Genomic DNA, 15346 nt, shown 5'->3' with positions numbered 1-15346 from the left:
GGATCCGGACGGTAGAACATTTTTTCTTATTCAGCTATATATTTTTTTTTTTATTTTCTAGTGCTTCACCAATAATGCGTACAATATAAATAGCGTAGAAACCGTTCGTCATTTCACTTCAAATAAAATGGCTAAAATGGCTATGAACACCTTTTTAACTGTAAGGAGCCTTTGGAGAACAACGAGAAAGCAATATCTATTCTGAAACACAATGGACTGACGGTGAGACAGGCATATGTTGTATTAACATTTTTGCTATAATTCATGATAAAATAAATGATCGATAATTAAAAAAGGACTAACAAGAATACATCCGTTTGGGAATATACCGTAAGTATTTATAGTTTCTTGACAAAATGACTTCACTGTCAAAACTTGACAGTGGATTAATACCTCGATGGTCACAAAATGTTGTGCTAAGGCATGGAGCACTTAAACTGGTTTAAATGTTTTGCAAACTATCTTCAGGCTACAATACACCTATTTCTAAGCGGTCCCACCAAATTTGATGAGCGAATTCTTCTTTTGATAACATGATTGTGCTGCAAACAAAAGCGCTATGACCCGGGGCATTTCTGGAAGATACTCTGACACGGAACAATTTTGCAACGCTTCACCCTCTGAAAATTTGTCTCGTTTTTACCTACTACATGTCATTAGTTTTCAAGCTCATGCGATTTTACGAAGTCTTATGTGTGTTATGTACATTTTCAGGTTTTATTTTCCGTTGCGGTGTCGTTGAAAGTCGTCAATATGTCAATTAATTCCTAAGATGACGCCGCCAACAGATGATTCAAAACTTAACACACCAAACTCTTTGCGAATTACACGAATGAAATTTTAAGATCATTTTAATATACCGCCAAAACACCTGTAACAGAAAATTTAACAGCCGCGCTTAAACATTTTCTTCGGATTTACGACAGAGGCAATTAAACAGTTATCGAATTTCTGCCAAGGCAATGCACGAATCTTTGTCTGTAAGTCTTGTGAAATAGAACAGGATGTGAACCTAGACATATCAAAAAGAGTTATGTCACATTCTAGTCAATCTTTATTCCTCAAAAAAAAACAAAAAAAAAACAACAAAAAAACAGTTATCATGTTTACAGGATAAGTCTTCTCGAAATACATGAGACTTTCTTTTCTGTATTTTTCTGAAAATAAAAACAACAGTTTTAATAATATCTTGAACTTTAATTTTTGTGTATCGCTTAACATTGACTATAAATATGAAATAGTCAACAGTATTTATAATATATCTAATATCTAAATTCCCAGTTAATTGATGGACTATGATTCAGCCTGATTTATTTTGATTCTTTTCATAGAAATTTCCTCTGAACAATTTAGCATTTCTGTCTTCTTTAGACGTTGTATGGTGGAATGGTTCACAGAACAAAATGAAAAGCGTGACATGCACTTTTGCTAAGTAAAATAGACAGCTCTGCAAGTTAGGCTTTCGACAGTATATAAATAATAAATGTAATAAGTGGACGCTTCCATCATATAATGGTGTTTCAAGAACGATCTAGCCAGTAATTTGAAAGTCATGCACTTTTAAATTATTAGAAACAGGAAATACAACGGACAAACTGATTTTCAATCTTTTGAACTAAGTTATGATTTCCAGTTCTCTGGAATTACTTTTCCACAGGCTTAGATTACAAATAAACAAAAATCTTAAACTAGACAAAATGCACAAAAGGCATTGATCATATTGATACATGTATATCATTTAGAAAAAAGTACGATGATAGTTTACTGTTGATAACCTTTAATCCTAAGCTATGTAGCTAAAGCCGTCGAAACAACTGTTGAAGTTGCTAAAAACCAAAGCAGCTTTAGAAAATCATAAATGAGAGGAGGTATTGATATATATTGAGATGTCAGGAACATAATATATGAGGACATTTCTGGGCTTTGTTACTTCGCAATCATTTTCTTTTTTTTTTTTTTTGGTTAAATATGAAATGGAAAAGATGCAAACATTAACGGGCAATTCTAGCTGATTGTATGACAAATAATACACCTATTCGACCGATTTCCTTTGCATTCCGTTGCGTTTTACGTGGATAATTGGCTGTTTGCCAGAGTGTACATTCAAAACCCCAAAAAAAGAAGTGAGAGCAGGTCAACTTGTAACGGCTGCTTTGAAATACTTTAGATGGGTCTATAGAAATTATCGCATAGTGCGGCAGTTTTCCTTTGATCTTTGCAGTATGTTAAACATGGTAACACACATTATACTACAAAATCTGTGCTGATATTTTCAAAACTGTTACGATATATATCAACACAGAAATCTCTATAGAGTTTCATTAGAAAAAAACTGTTGCGATATATATCAGCACAGTAAAACTGTTCCGATATATATCGCAACACCTTTTCTCTATTGAGGTCCTATCAAGGGATTATAATTTTCTCCTTTCAAAGAAAAGATGATTTTAGCTCCAATTTACAGTTCACAGAGAAAGAATTATCACAAACACCTACAATTATTAAGTAAAAGAATAAATAAACTAGAATATTTCAAAAACTCGATAGTTATCGCCAAATTCAGAAATACATGAAATATATGAAATTCTGAGATTTCTCAATTTGATTTTTTTTACAAACAAAACAACAAGTTTTACAATATGTTTGGCCAATGAAATGCAAAGATTTAAAACCAATGCAGAAATCTGCTTTTATCCGGGGAACACATTTTCTAAAACAGAAGTTTTAGTGTTTCATTCAGCGAGGCGCAGAAAGGGAATCAAAAAAGTAAAAATAATAATAAAAAATTTAAATGAATATAATATATAATTTTTAATGAGAAAACTATGCGATAAAACAGTTATCATATGTAATGCTGGTGTGTTACGAGGATATACCTGTAGTTTTCTCTGCAGACATATCTGTCTCGGCCTACCGGCCTCGACGCTATGTGCAGAGAAAAATACCCTCGATGTACCCCTAGCTCTGATATATCCTGGTAACACACTCTCACTCATACTATAACTATTACTTAAAATACTCGATTTTACGCAAATTTATTTGGCATCTGTTTGGTTTATCATTTGCGACAAAATTCAGGTTAGTCATTCATTCTGGAAAGTTATTACAATAGAACTGTATTGTTACTCTGTTTATCGATCAAATTAGCATACATTGATGTTCGTTATGGTGCAAACCCTATTTGGCCTCATATCAAATAAACTCTTGAACCATTACCTGCAAAATGAATACTTTCCTTGATTAAATATTGTGCTTCATTAGATGCATTGGAAGGTTATATTTTCTGGCAGATTTAGTCACATACATCTCGAATGTATTCACAAGTTTTGACATTCGTAGCTCTTATATATCTTTTTAATACATGTAAACGTACGACTCTATAAAAATGTAAATATGCCAACCCGTATTTGGTTCATTTTCGAAGACAAATTGCAGGCAAGTATGTGTTTAAACTCTAAAGTTCTTCATATCAAAATCACTTGATGTCTTTAGATTTTCAGAAAAAAAGAATATCTTCTTAAGACTGAAGTGCTGAAACATTGCTTCGCGCCAAAGCATCTTCAAGAAGTACTCCAGTCCATAGCGCTTTTGTTTTCAGCTAGTCACGGCGAGAAACACCGATATTATCCTCACAAATAATCTGTTGTCATTTTTTTCTAAAGAATTATAGCCTGAAGATAATTGACAAATCATTTAGACCATATTTAAAAATTTAAAGAAATGCTCTGTGCCTGATCACAGCAATTTGTGTCCAAGAATGCGCCGTTGCACTTTTAGCAAAAAGTTTCAAATTAATATGGCCTCTTACAATCACCCAGTATTTGTCTTTTAAAGAGAAAGGTGTTTGTCTTTACTTCATGAAATTCCCTTGAGTATTCACAAAGTAACTACCAAATATCTCTTCTGAATCAAGCCGTTTGTTTACGATTCGGGCTCCGTTCCTGACCTTTTGGTAAGTGGGTCCCCAAAAGTGGCTTTATTGATAATCGTACCGCATTTTATTGTATTTAGATTACTTACACTTTTTACACTTGTCTAAGCATTATATTTAAATGTTTGTAGTGAATAAGCTACATACCAATAGTATACGTGGTATTTGAAGGTTTCTAGATTTAGTTATATTCATCTACAGCTTCGAACAAGCTGTTGTATAGACTCTACATAGGTTGTAATATATAACCTCCGCGTGTGTGTGTGTGTGTGTGTGGTGGGGGGGGGGCAGGGGGTAGGGGGGGGGGGTGAATTGACAACTTCAAAATTGAAAACGTCTCTTTTATTATATACTTTTGTTTCTGAATCATTATTTTATTACTGAAAATAAGACTAACTATCTCATAGAGTACTCTTTTTATTAACATCTATATATACTGATACTTATAATAAAAGCTTAACATCCATATATAATCATGTAGTCAACTTAGATTAAAGTCTGTTAATAATAATGGAAGCTGATCGGCCGCTCGTGACTCAACAAGGGTCTCACCGTGTAGGGTCTAAGTGCGATAAAATTTCCATCGACCGAGAGAGCAGACGCACCAACCCAAGGCTTGCAAACATCACTAAACGTAAACACGCAACCACACAATCCATCGAATCTCGAATTGTGAATCCAACCCAGCCCAGGTCTCACCGGAATGTGGGTCAAATGTACAACCCGAGCCAATTAGAGCGAAGCAATGCAATACAACAGCACGCATGGTAAGACAATGCAAGACACTTTGTACACTTTGTACTTTTGCAACGGGTGTCACTCAAACGCAAATACGCAACAATGTCCATTGAACCTCGAGCCACATATTCCACTCATTTGCGGTACCACCGTATAATGAGCGAAATCGCAACACGAGTCAATGTAAGGCAAGACAAGGCAATGCAAACTGACACCCCTGAAGGCCAGGCCAAACAAAGCAACACACACAATACTAGGTAGGAATTGCCAAGTACTAGGGCAAAACCTTTTACTAACCAGTTAACACAAACTGGTAAACATGTGACACCCAAGATACATAACTTGAACGCAAACACACAGACACCGCATCCGTTCACCCCACGGCCGACAGAATTTTACCGCCACAATAAATTTATAATTTATCCGCCAAAATTCTACCGATTTTCAGAGATGTTCTTTAATATTGAATCCCTAATATAATCCAAGTAAAACTCTAGTCCTACATCATTCAGATGAACCCCATCTGACCGAAAAAAATGGAGTTTCGGCATCAATATCGGGCTGAATAACATCATACCTACCACCGGATCGAACCAATTTGCTGCCTGCCCTTTTTATACGAATGCGCTTTTGTTGAATTACTTCGTACACCTTTAAGGCCCCTCTCCAGACTTGCCTCTGAAAAATGTCTATCCAGACTAGAATAGAGTGGGGAAAGGCGTCACGCAAATATTCTATTTCAGTTTCCATTGTCCTTTTAATTTGAACAACTGTGGAGTCTGTTAAATCACTCCCACCTAGGTGTAAAAATATAATTGACGGAGGGGAAGAAAAAAGCACCTTAGCCTCAAACTGCTCTCTGAAATTCTGCCAGTGCAAGCCTCGCACCCCCAGCCAGTCAATGGACAAATCCGGCAAGCGTAGATTCAGTTTGTTCGTTTCTTTCGTCCGCACTCCATCCCAATATGGGATCGAGTCTCCAAGGACCCATATGTCTAAATAAAAATTATACGAGAATGTATAAGCGATTACATCTTAATTTGTATGTTGAATACTGACATATGACTTGGGTCTCACCAAGCATATAAGCCTAAAGTCACAACACTATTAGTTACGGATATATAATTTGAAACAACCAGACGACCATCTACCCGTTTCATTTTTGCTTCTGACGATAGGCCTTTCATTGCTAAATCTGTGGCTCTACCAATTCGAAAGCTATGGGTTTTATAACTGGTGTTATTGAATATTCGAGCGTTATTCAAACATTTGGTTAAAACCGCAGGAAACTGAGATCTTGTGACAGGTGTCCCATTATGATGAATAAATAAAGGACCCTGAACTTTTGGTCTTTTCACTATATATTGAGATAACGCACGGACTGGACAAATCATATCCTCTTCTCTACGAGTTTTTAATGTAACCTGATTTCCCGCCTGATTAGTTTTGAAATAATGAAGTTTGATAAGCACATATTTGTTATCTATAATGGACATGTCAGAGACTTGAACAACTCTCTGAATTTGTGAAGTCGAAGGGGCTACTAATTCGCTTACCCGAAACAAACCGAAGTATGCTAAAGTAAACAAACTACAAAATAGTTTTGCCTCATAATCATTGTAGCATGTACGAGATAAGCAATCGCATACAATCTTTAATAATGATTTGGTCAATGGGGCCCGATTGTCTCGAGTAACACGATTTCTTCGACAACCCTCTAACAGTTTATTTATGATAAAAACCTTGTGTAAGTCAAAAACCCCGTGCAATTTGTAAAAAATAATTTAAGCCTGCAATATTAGTTGAAATCGTCTTGGAAGATTGACCCTTCTCAAAACAACATGCAATAAACAAAATGATGTGTTGGATTGGTATCGGCCATTGTAAAGGTAAACGGTAAGTGAATCGGAATTTTTAAAATGCTTTAATAGCAGTATTATACGTAGCTTACGTATTAGGTGCTATTCCGGACTGTAACAAAGTTCGAGCTCTAGATCGAAGACGCTCCACAGAAATTCCGGGACCTGTTGAGATTGCGGATCTGCATCTGGAGCTAGTTCTCTGAATCTGGTTGACTGAAATCGAGATAATGCGTCACAAATGTCATTGTGGCGACCTGGAACATGTTCAGCCTTAATAAGAATATTCAGTTTCATACAGTGAAGAGTTAGGAACCTGGCGAGACACATGACTGATTCAGATTTCGACGATAGTTTATTCAAGATACTTACAACTGCTGTATTGTCGCAGTTGAACCTTATTTTTTTGTGAACTAACTCTGATCCCAAAACGAATACCGCTACTAAAATTGGAAACAATTCCAGCAGTGTAATATCTGCCGTAAAACCACGTCTATGCCATGAATCGGGCCATTTCGCTTGGCACCAATGGCGTTGGAAATAAATACCTAAACCTAAATGTTTTGCCCCCGGCACTATCCGAAAATAACTGTACATCTTCATTTGTATCCCAAAATCTGTCATGAAATACTGAGATACCGTTATGATTCTGTAAGAATAATAACCACATTGCTATGTCGAGACGAATCTCTTGCTTAATTCTCACATGATTATATGGTTTCGTTAGACCACAAATTGAGTTTATCAGACGACGAATAAATGGCCGACCGGCTACAATGGCTCGACAGCAGAAATTTAATGAACCAATCAAAGATTGTACTTTCTTTAGTGTTGATTTAGGCTGTGCTAAAATGTCTTTTATTTTCTGAATTACTTCCTGAATTTTTGTAATAGGAATTCTTACAACCATCTGGTTCGAATCTAACTCTAGGCCTAAAAATACCAAACCTTCTGTAGGACCTTCCGTCTTTTCAGTTGCTAAGGGAACACCCAACTCAGACATGGTATCTTGAACTATATTTAAAGCATGGGTGCAAGACTCGGTCGTTTTGTCCCCTCCTAAATAATCATCAAGGTAGTGTATTAATTTAGCAGTGTTCAATTTTGATTTTATGCAAAACTCCAAAAACCTGGCAAACCTTTCTAACGTTATGCAACTGATTGAAGCACCAAATGGTAGCGCCTTATCAAAATAAAATTGTTCCTAAAGCAAAAACCTAGTAATTCGAAATCTGAAGGTTTGATCGGAATTAAACGATAAGCACTTTTGATATCTGTTTTAAATAGCTTGCAATTGTGCCCTAATTGTTGAATCAGTTTAACTGCTTCGTCGAAACTTTGTACTTAACCGTACAAATGGCTGGATCAATAAAATCATTCACTGAATTACCTGGGGGCTAAGATAAATGGTGAATCATTCTATATTCACCTGGAGTCTTTTTGGGTACTAAACCTATTGGTGAGACAATTAAATTTGGTAGTGGTCGATCTTTGAAAGGACCCGCTACCCGGCCAGAATCAATTTCTTTTTTAATTTGTGTACTAAATAACTCTGGGTTGAGCTCTGTGGAACGTAAATTTTTTTAGTCACGCGGTTCACGTGGTCCCGAATATTGAATGGGAAATCCATAAGTAAACCCGTCTAATAAAAACTGTGCTTCCTTTTTATCGTATAAATGTAAGTAGTGCTTTAATGCTGAGATCTTTACAGGTGACTTTGCTAAAGGGAACAGGTTTTTATTCTGGAGCTGACATGTAGCTATCGATTTATTTCCCAAACCGACCCCTGGCTCGACCACGTGACCTGAACATGGGCTGTGACCCTCTACCCCGAAAGGAAGCTTGAAATGATGAGGGCGTTTGACTACTTAAAGTCTTGGCAGACGTATTGAAATTGGTACAGGCAACCTCTGGATGAGGAGCCACCTGCAATTACCGGAATTAAAATCATTGCACGTGAATCTGAAATGGTTAATTTGATTCTTGGAAACTGGCTTAACCTGCATGCAACGCCACCATAGATCATTATTTATTTTAGACCAAGGGGCTGGGGTGATAGCTTGACGTAAACGAAACTGCTCGTCATACGTTTTCCATGCCATCCCACCCTGGCGTGCTGCACAATCTCTAACGTTATACATAAAGTGTAATATCTCATAAATTTTGTTGGAATTGTTTGCGAGATATATTGAGGCATAAATGATAAATGCGTTAGTCCATTTTTCGATACAGTTAATCTGCTCTTTGCATGCCTTTTGTACCGACTCGATGTGACCGTCACTATTCAATTTAAATACCGAGCCCTTACAAAATTCGGACAATTCAACAGCGCCTTTCAATAACAATGCTAGATTTACATACTCGCCCTTGCAAATCTTTTGTTTGAGAGAAGCTGGTACGTGGGCGGCTAAATCGTCATCCGCCAAGCGTAACGCTTGTACAGAAATGTCACTTAGCGGATTTACTGAATTGTGCGCATGAAAAGAAATACCTGCTGGCGCGTGCGTGTATTCGCGTCGCCACACCCCATTTGTAAATAATCAGTAGGCCCTAAAACACTACTACAGCCCCCATTTTGAGGAACTATGTCTGAATCCCTAATAATCTGCTCAAAATCAATAATACTGCTATTTGACATACCAGCAGAGGATTGTTGAACTCTATTGTCCACCACATTCTCCTCCAAGGCGTCTGCACCACGTTTCTGACCTCGACCTGTGGGGTCGCCGTCATGCTGGTCGTCTATCTGTTCGGCTACGCCTCTCTGGACCTGTCTTGGCCGTAAAACCCTCTCCTCTGCCTGTTGTTCATGCCTCTCAATATTGGCTTGCCCTTCATTTCGTTGAGCGTCTCTGTTACGTGTATCAGTGCTGTACACTGGGCACGTTAAAGATTTCTGATCTCTCTGTCGTGGGGGCTTTGTCTCACTCTGTCCCTCTGGTCAGATCGCTCTGTGTCTGTACTAGCAGAGGATGAATTATGCGCCCTGTGTGGCTGCATTTGAACTATGTAAAGCGCCTTTGAACGTGAAATTGATCATGAAAAGGGCGCTATATAAATCTGGTATAATAATAATAATAATAACGAAGAGCCCTCCGACGCATAGGTTCCCGCCTTCGACCACGTGGCATTGCAATTGCAAGTGAAATTGCAGGCGTGTATTAACAAAACGCGATAACTGTGGCCTTTATTTACTAATACCGGATCAACCCATAACAATGAAATAGGGAATCAGGTGGACACATTACATGGCAAATATCTTATATGTCAAAACCGATGTAAGTAGCGGCGTGGTGTAGTGGTTAACACGTATGATTTGTAAGCTTACGGTGCTGGTTCGAATACGGGACGAGTCACATTTTTTAAAATTTCTAACATGTTTTTACCTGCAGAAGAATACAGGTAAAATTATTTTGATCAGGATCTTCTCGTGCACTTATACAAATGTTTATATAAATTTTTCAGAGGATCTCATATTAGAATAGATATTAAATTTATTAACATTGAAAATTTAATAAAGAAAACTCTTACAAAAGACGATGTAAATACCTGCTAAAATAGAATAAGTAAAATCATTTTTAAAAAGAAGGGCTCGAACCAACACCATGCAAACATAAAAAGAATGGAGATCCAGCACACTATCCACTAGACTACAAATCTGTTATGGAATAATGCATCGTATTTAAAGTTAAGAATACTACAACATACAAATTAACACCACTTATCTGAAAATACACCTGCTTTACCTGTTTTTGGATTTTACCAAGTACCGTTAAAATAAAATTATCGCGATCCATTAATAGAAACGTTTTCCCAATAAATAGTTTAGATGTTAGTACGACGGTGTAGCTAGTCAAATGTGAGAGAACTGCACGAGATTTTTTGTATATATAGTATATCGAGCTGGTTACCAGTTATAGTATGGATAGGAACCAGTCCTGTGCAACTAAGTGTAACAATATCGACGGTACTTTATCTATAGATAGCAGACGACAATTTGACATGACATAATAGCAGACGACAATTTAACAAGCGGGAATTTTAGAAAAATAAATCAAATTATTTTAATTCTAAAATAATTTCCATTATTATAACTTGTATTGCTTGGAAAGTCCAGCAAAGTCAATGGCGTCTTTTTTTCTATTGTCGCCCATGAAATGTAACGTGATTAAACTATCATGAAAATGCGAACATGTTCTTCCAAAGGCTCGAGGTTAGCCTTTGTGACCTCTTTATGTCCGTCGCCCGTCGTGCGTCTGTCAACAATTTCGAAACAATTTTCTTCTTCAAACCTACTGGGCAGATTTACAATAGATTCAAAGGATTTATCCTAAAAATGTAGAAATAATCTCTAAGGTACTCCATACTAAAATTGCCTGAGGTAGTTCGATACATTTTGTGCGCTTGCGCGAATGATCTCGGTTTACGTAAAGTCGAAAAATTTAAGTGTGTTGAATATTACTTATTTCTTGCTTGCTTTCCAAGAGAATCTTCAATAATCGGCGTCTTAATGGAAAAGGTAGAAGGAAACTATTCGTTGAGGCTTTAAATCTTAAGTTTATCGCGGGATTTTTAACGACATTCACCGGTTTCGTTAAGCGGTCGTTTGCTTTGGCGCAATGCGGAAGTGTCGTCTTGATGCAGTTTTTTTGGCTAAAAAGTTGACGAATTCTTCGTCTCACTACGTCTGTCATTTGTTTTACTTTGGACATCAGTTTAAGGCAGTAACTGTTAGCTGTCGAGAGTACCGGAACAGACTGTGAAGTGTTTCTATAGATCTAAATATGGTTCGAAAAAAAAAGGACAGTTTGTGTGGCATTCGGAATTCCTACACTCGTGATGGAAACAGGCTGATTCGGACCGTGGCTGATTCGGACCATGGCTGATTCGGACCAAATATTTTGGCTGATTCGGACCACATACTTTAAATAACTTTGTCCAGTTTCCAGAATGGCAGGAAGGAAGGACTTATTGAATTGGACCACTTGTCAAGGCAGCTTAAAAAGTCAGACATTTAAAAGTAGCCACTCAGCGACAGTAGGCCTAAGCTTGTCTACATTTTCCATATAATTTTCAAAATAAATACTGGAATAAAAACACATGGAAATACATAGATCTATGACATCAACACAAAATAGCACAGCACCAGAATGAGTGCGGAAGTTATCCAGAGTGGTGTGGCATTGTTCCTGTTCTTTTATGGTTTACAGATTTCAAAAGTCTGGTGAGTCATGTAAAATATATTGTATTGTCATTTGATAGTACAAAACAATGTAGATTATACTGTACTGTAATTGTTTATTATTTTACTTCATTCTAAAGCCCTCAACAGACGGTAGGTTTTTGTTGTACAACACCAATTATATTTAAGATGTTCAGCCAGATGTTATCGTGTGTACGATGCTGTTCCTTGATTTCGTAAATCTTTCTTGACCTACAGATTACGACATGTTCTATTTTGTAAGTTTTGCCTTACGTACCACCCACGTTGACAAGCAACAAATTGGTATAAGCTGATAAGAGGCAAGTGAATGAAATTCCAGAAACAATTGCTCAAAAAATAAACACAGATCTGAATATAAAATGGCTTCCAATGCATGGAAAAAGGATGACACTGAAAAGTTAAATGATTTGAGCCGCGTCATGAGAAAACCAAGATATTGCCTTTCCGAACAGCATCTGCGCAGTCTTGTCCATGCTGTTCGCTATGAAACGGTTTCTCTAATTGCAATGGACTTCGAAAGCAAACATCATTGATCCTTATCAGACTGTGTGGATGCACAGGCTGGTCTTGATCCATGCTGGTCGCAAAGCCACTATGTTGGTTTTCTCATGGCGTGGCTCATTTGTGTCATGCATAATCAAATTCATGGGATATTTTTTTTATTAAGAATTGTTACATTCTTTTCAGTACCTAATGCACTATGTTTACTAGGTAAAGTCCTGTTATTTAAATGGGAGTGGAATACTGTCTGAATGTGAAAGATGTACACTTTTAAAATTGTACATCTTTGAGATAATTAGTGTTGTACAACTAGAACATAACGTCTGTTGGTTCTTTTATCTTTTCTGGAGTAATGGACCGCTATGCTTAAATATGTTTTATCATGATGATTTATGAATAAATTAATAAAGACCTAGTATACATAATTTTAAAATATTTAATTATAAGTAATCAAGTTAGTATTCTGTAACAACGCGAATTGTATTGATTGTCAATTTTCAGAACCAGATATGATTATGTCTATTTTCAGAATCAGATATGAGTAGAGTACAGTTTGAGAAATGTCTTGGTAGAACAGATACTAAGGAAATAATAAAGAGCAGAACAGACCACATTTCTCCTTCTTATAACTGGTAAAGTTCCAAGTAAGAGCGAGTACAATAATGCAGCCCCAGTGAGAGTTCGTGATGAGGTGTCAACTGTAAATGAGTGGTCATTAAATGATATGCAGTCAGATTGACAAGTAACATTAATTTATAAATTATCAGTTCTGAAAGAATTTTTTGCTGAGCTTTGTGCAGGATACTCTTAAAAAATACATGAACCAGAATTTTATATTGTAAGTACAATGTCAGATGTACTCTAGACTTTACACATATGTTGATGTTTATACATATGTGGTGATTAATTTGTCAAGTGAAGAAATTTTAGGAATAATGTTAGTAGGTGACGGAACAGAAGTACAAAGTCAATTACAGAGGTCGACAACACTGAGTTTAGGATATAGAAAAAATCCAGTGATTCTGACGAAACAACATACATAGAAAGATTATAGTAGTAAAACAACATACATAGAAAGATTATAGTAGTAAAATGAAAACTTTTAGTGTATGGAAAAGTTTGGAAATAGGTTTACCATTGACAGAAGAGACAGTATTTACAGACTGGTCTACACTTATTTTGATTTGACTTTTACACAGTGATTCCTCCAGTAAACAGCTAGTGATCTGAGAGAATTGTGTTCATTATATCATACAGGTTTAGAGTGAATGTAAAATTAATGTGTATTTAAATCAATCAAAATTTTTCAAAATTGGATGTTGAAACTTTACAACTGTTTAGTATTTCAGTAATCAGTTAGGATTTTTGAGTGATTTCAATAAAGTACAAATGAAAAAAAAATGAATCACTATCAGCCAAGATGATGTGCTATTGTAAAAGATAGAAAGAAAATTCACAAGTCACATTAACTTGGTAAAAGGGATTTTAATAGAATTAAACTATAATTGGTGAAGGATTCTGCATGTTGTATCAAATAGCTATAATGTATTTTGTAGTTCTTTGGATGTATCTTCTATCTATCTCTTTTCAAACCAAATTTTATTTCTTAAATCTATTGAAATTGCCATCAAAATAAAAATTTCTTTTGAAAACAATATATTTAACAATTAAAAGGTATATTCAATAAGCCAGTACTTTGATACTAATCTTAGTCAGTGGAATTTATTTTTAGACTTGTCCTATTTTTTTTATTCAGTTTCTGGACCCTTATTTATTAGTAACAGTACACATTTTGGGATTCCAGCAATTTTCCACATCCTCATTACAAGGTAGTATTGATTTTTCATTGGTCCAGTGGTTAACTAATTTTAGCATAAAGTAAAACTGTTCTATTAATAGATTTTAAGAAAATCTGTTTGAGTATTTATACCCAGTATACATACAAATTCATGTACTTTTATTTGATTTGAACATTACTGTTTAATATTAATCTGAACAAATTACAGGTTTTCTTTGCTTTATGTTAGAGAATTTTGGTAAATTTCATTGATGAAAGGTCCAAGGTACTTTTCTCAAATAGTCAATTAATACAAATTTTCAAATATAATATCTTGTGCAGTGAATTAAAAAGAAATTTATTCATTTCAGTACTAGTCAGTTCTGAACTTGAAAGATACTTTGATAGGTAATTGGTCTACTACACACTTTATATATTTCTATGGCCTGATTAGAAGTAGCCTGTTGGTTTAAGTCAGTTACTATAGGAAGAATTATTTAAGGAAGCTCAACACAACTTCTGGGCATTAAGGTGATTTATTATCATATATGATATAAGATAATTTTCATTGAGAGTCCTACATACCAGAACATTTTTGAGTGACAATTAGAAACATTTAAGATTACTTGGGGTGGTTCACTACCTGTTTGAAATATTTAAGGTGGTCAGTTAGAAAATGATAATACGGTACGGTACTGGGACTTGTTTTAGTAGGCAATTATCACGTCAACATGAAATTTTATAGGTGCTGAATTGAAGGTCATTTCTTCCATGGTTATTGTCGTGGTGTTTATAACTCCCCCGCCACAAGTGTTGGGGGTTATAGGAATGGTCTCTGTCCATCCTTCCCTACTACCGTCCTTCCATCTTCCGTCCTTCCGTAACATTCTGTGTCCCCTCTGTATCTCCTAAACCCCTTGAACATGTTGAAGGATTTTCATGAAACTTGGTTCAAATGATCACCTCATCAAGACGATGTGCAGATACCATGAGTCAGCCATGTAGGTTCAAGGTCAAGGTCACAACTTGAAGCCTTCAATTTTGTGTCCGCTCTGTATCTCCTAAACCCCTTCAAGTGTGCTGTTAACAGACAGCTTTTGTGATATATCAGGAGCACATAATTCCAGCAAAGCTGGTCTGATCACACCAAAAATCGAGTTATTCCAAGAGCTTGTGCTCGTATACATTGCCATTAAATCTGATCAAAATTGTTATGTTCAAACTAGAGCGTTAAAATGGTTAAATCTTGCAACATTTTATATAACAGGGACAGATAACTCTGGACTTGCTAGTATAAAAATGCCTGAAATCTAGCT

Source organism: Mercenaria mercenaria, unplaced genomic scaffold (assembly GCF_021730395.1).
Source record: "Mercenaria mercenaria strain notata unplaced genomic scaffold, MADL_Memer_1 contig_4986, whole genome shotgun sequence".
NCBI classification, from domain to species: domain Eukaryota; kingdom Metazoa; phylum Mollusca; class Bivalvia; order Venerida; family Veneridae; genus Mercenaria; species Mercenaria mercenaria.
The sequence above is the reverse complement of the archived record's forward strand: the minus strand, read 5'-3'. Positions refer to the sequence as shown.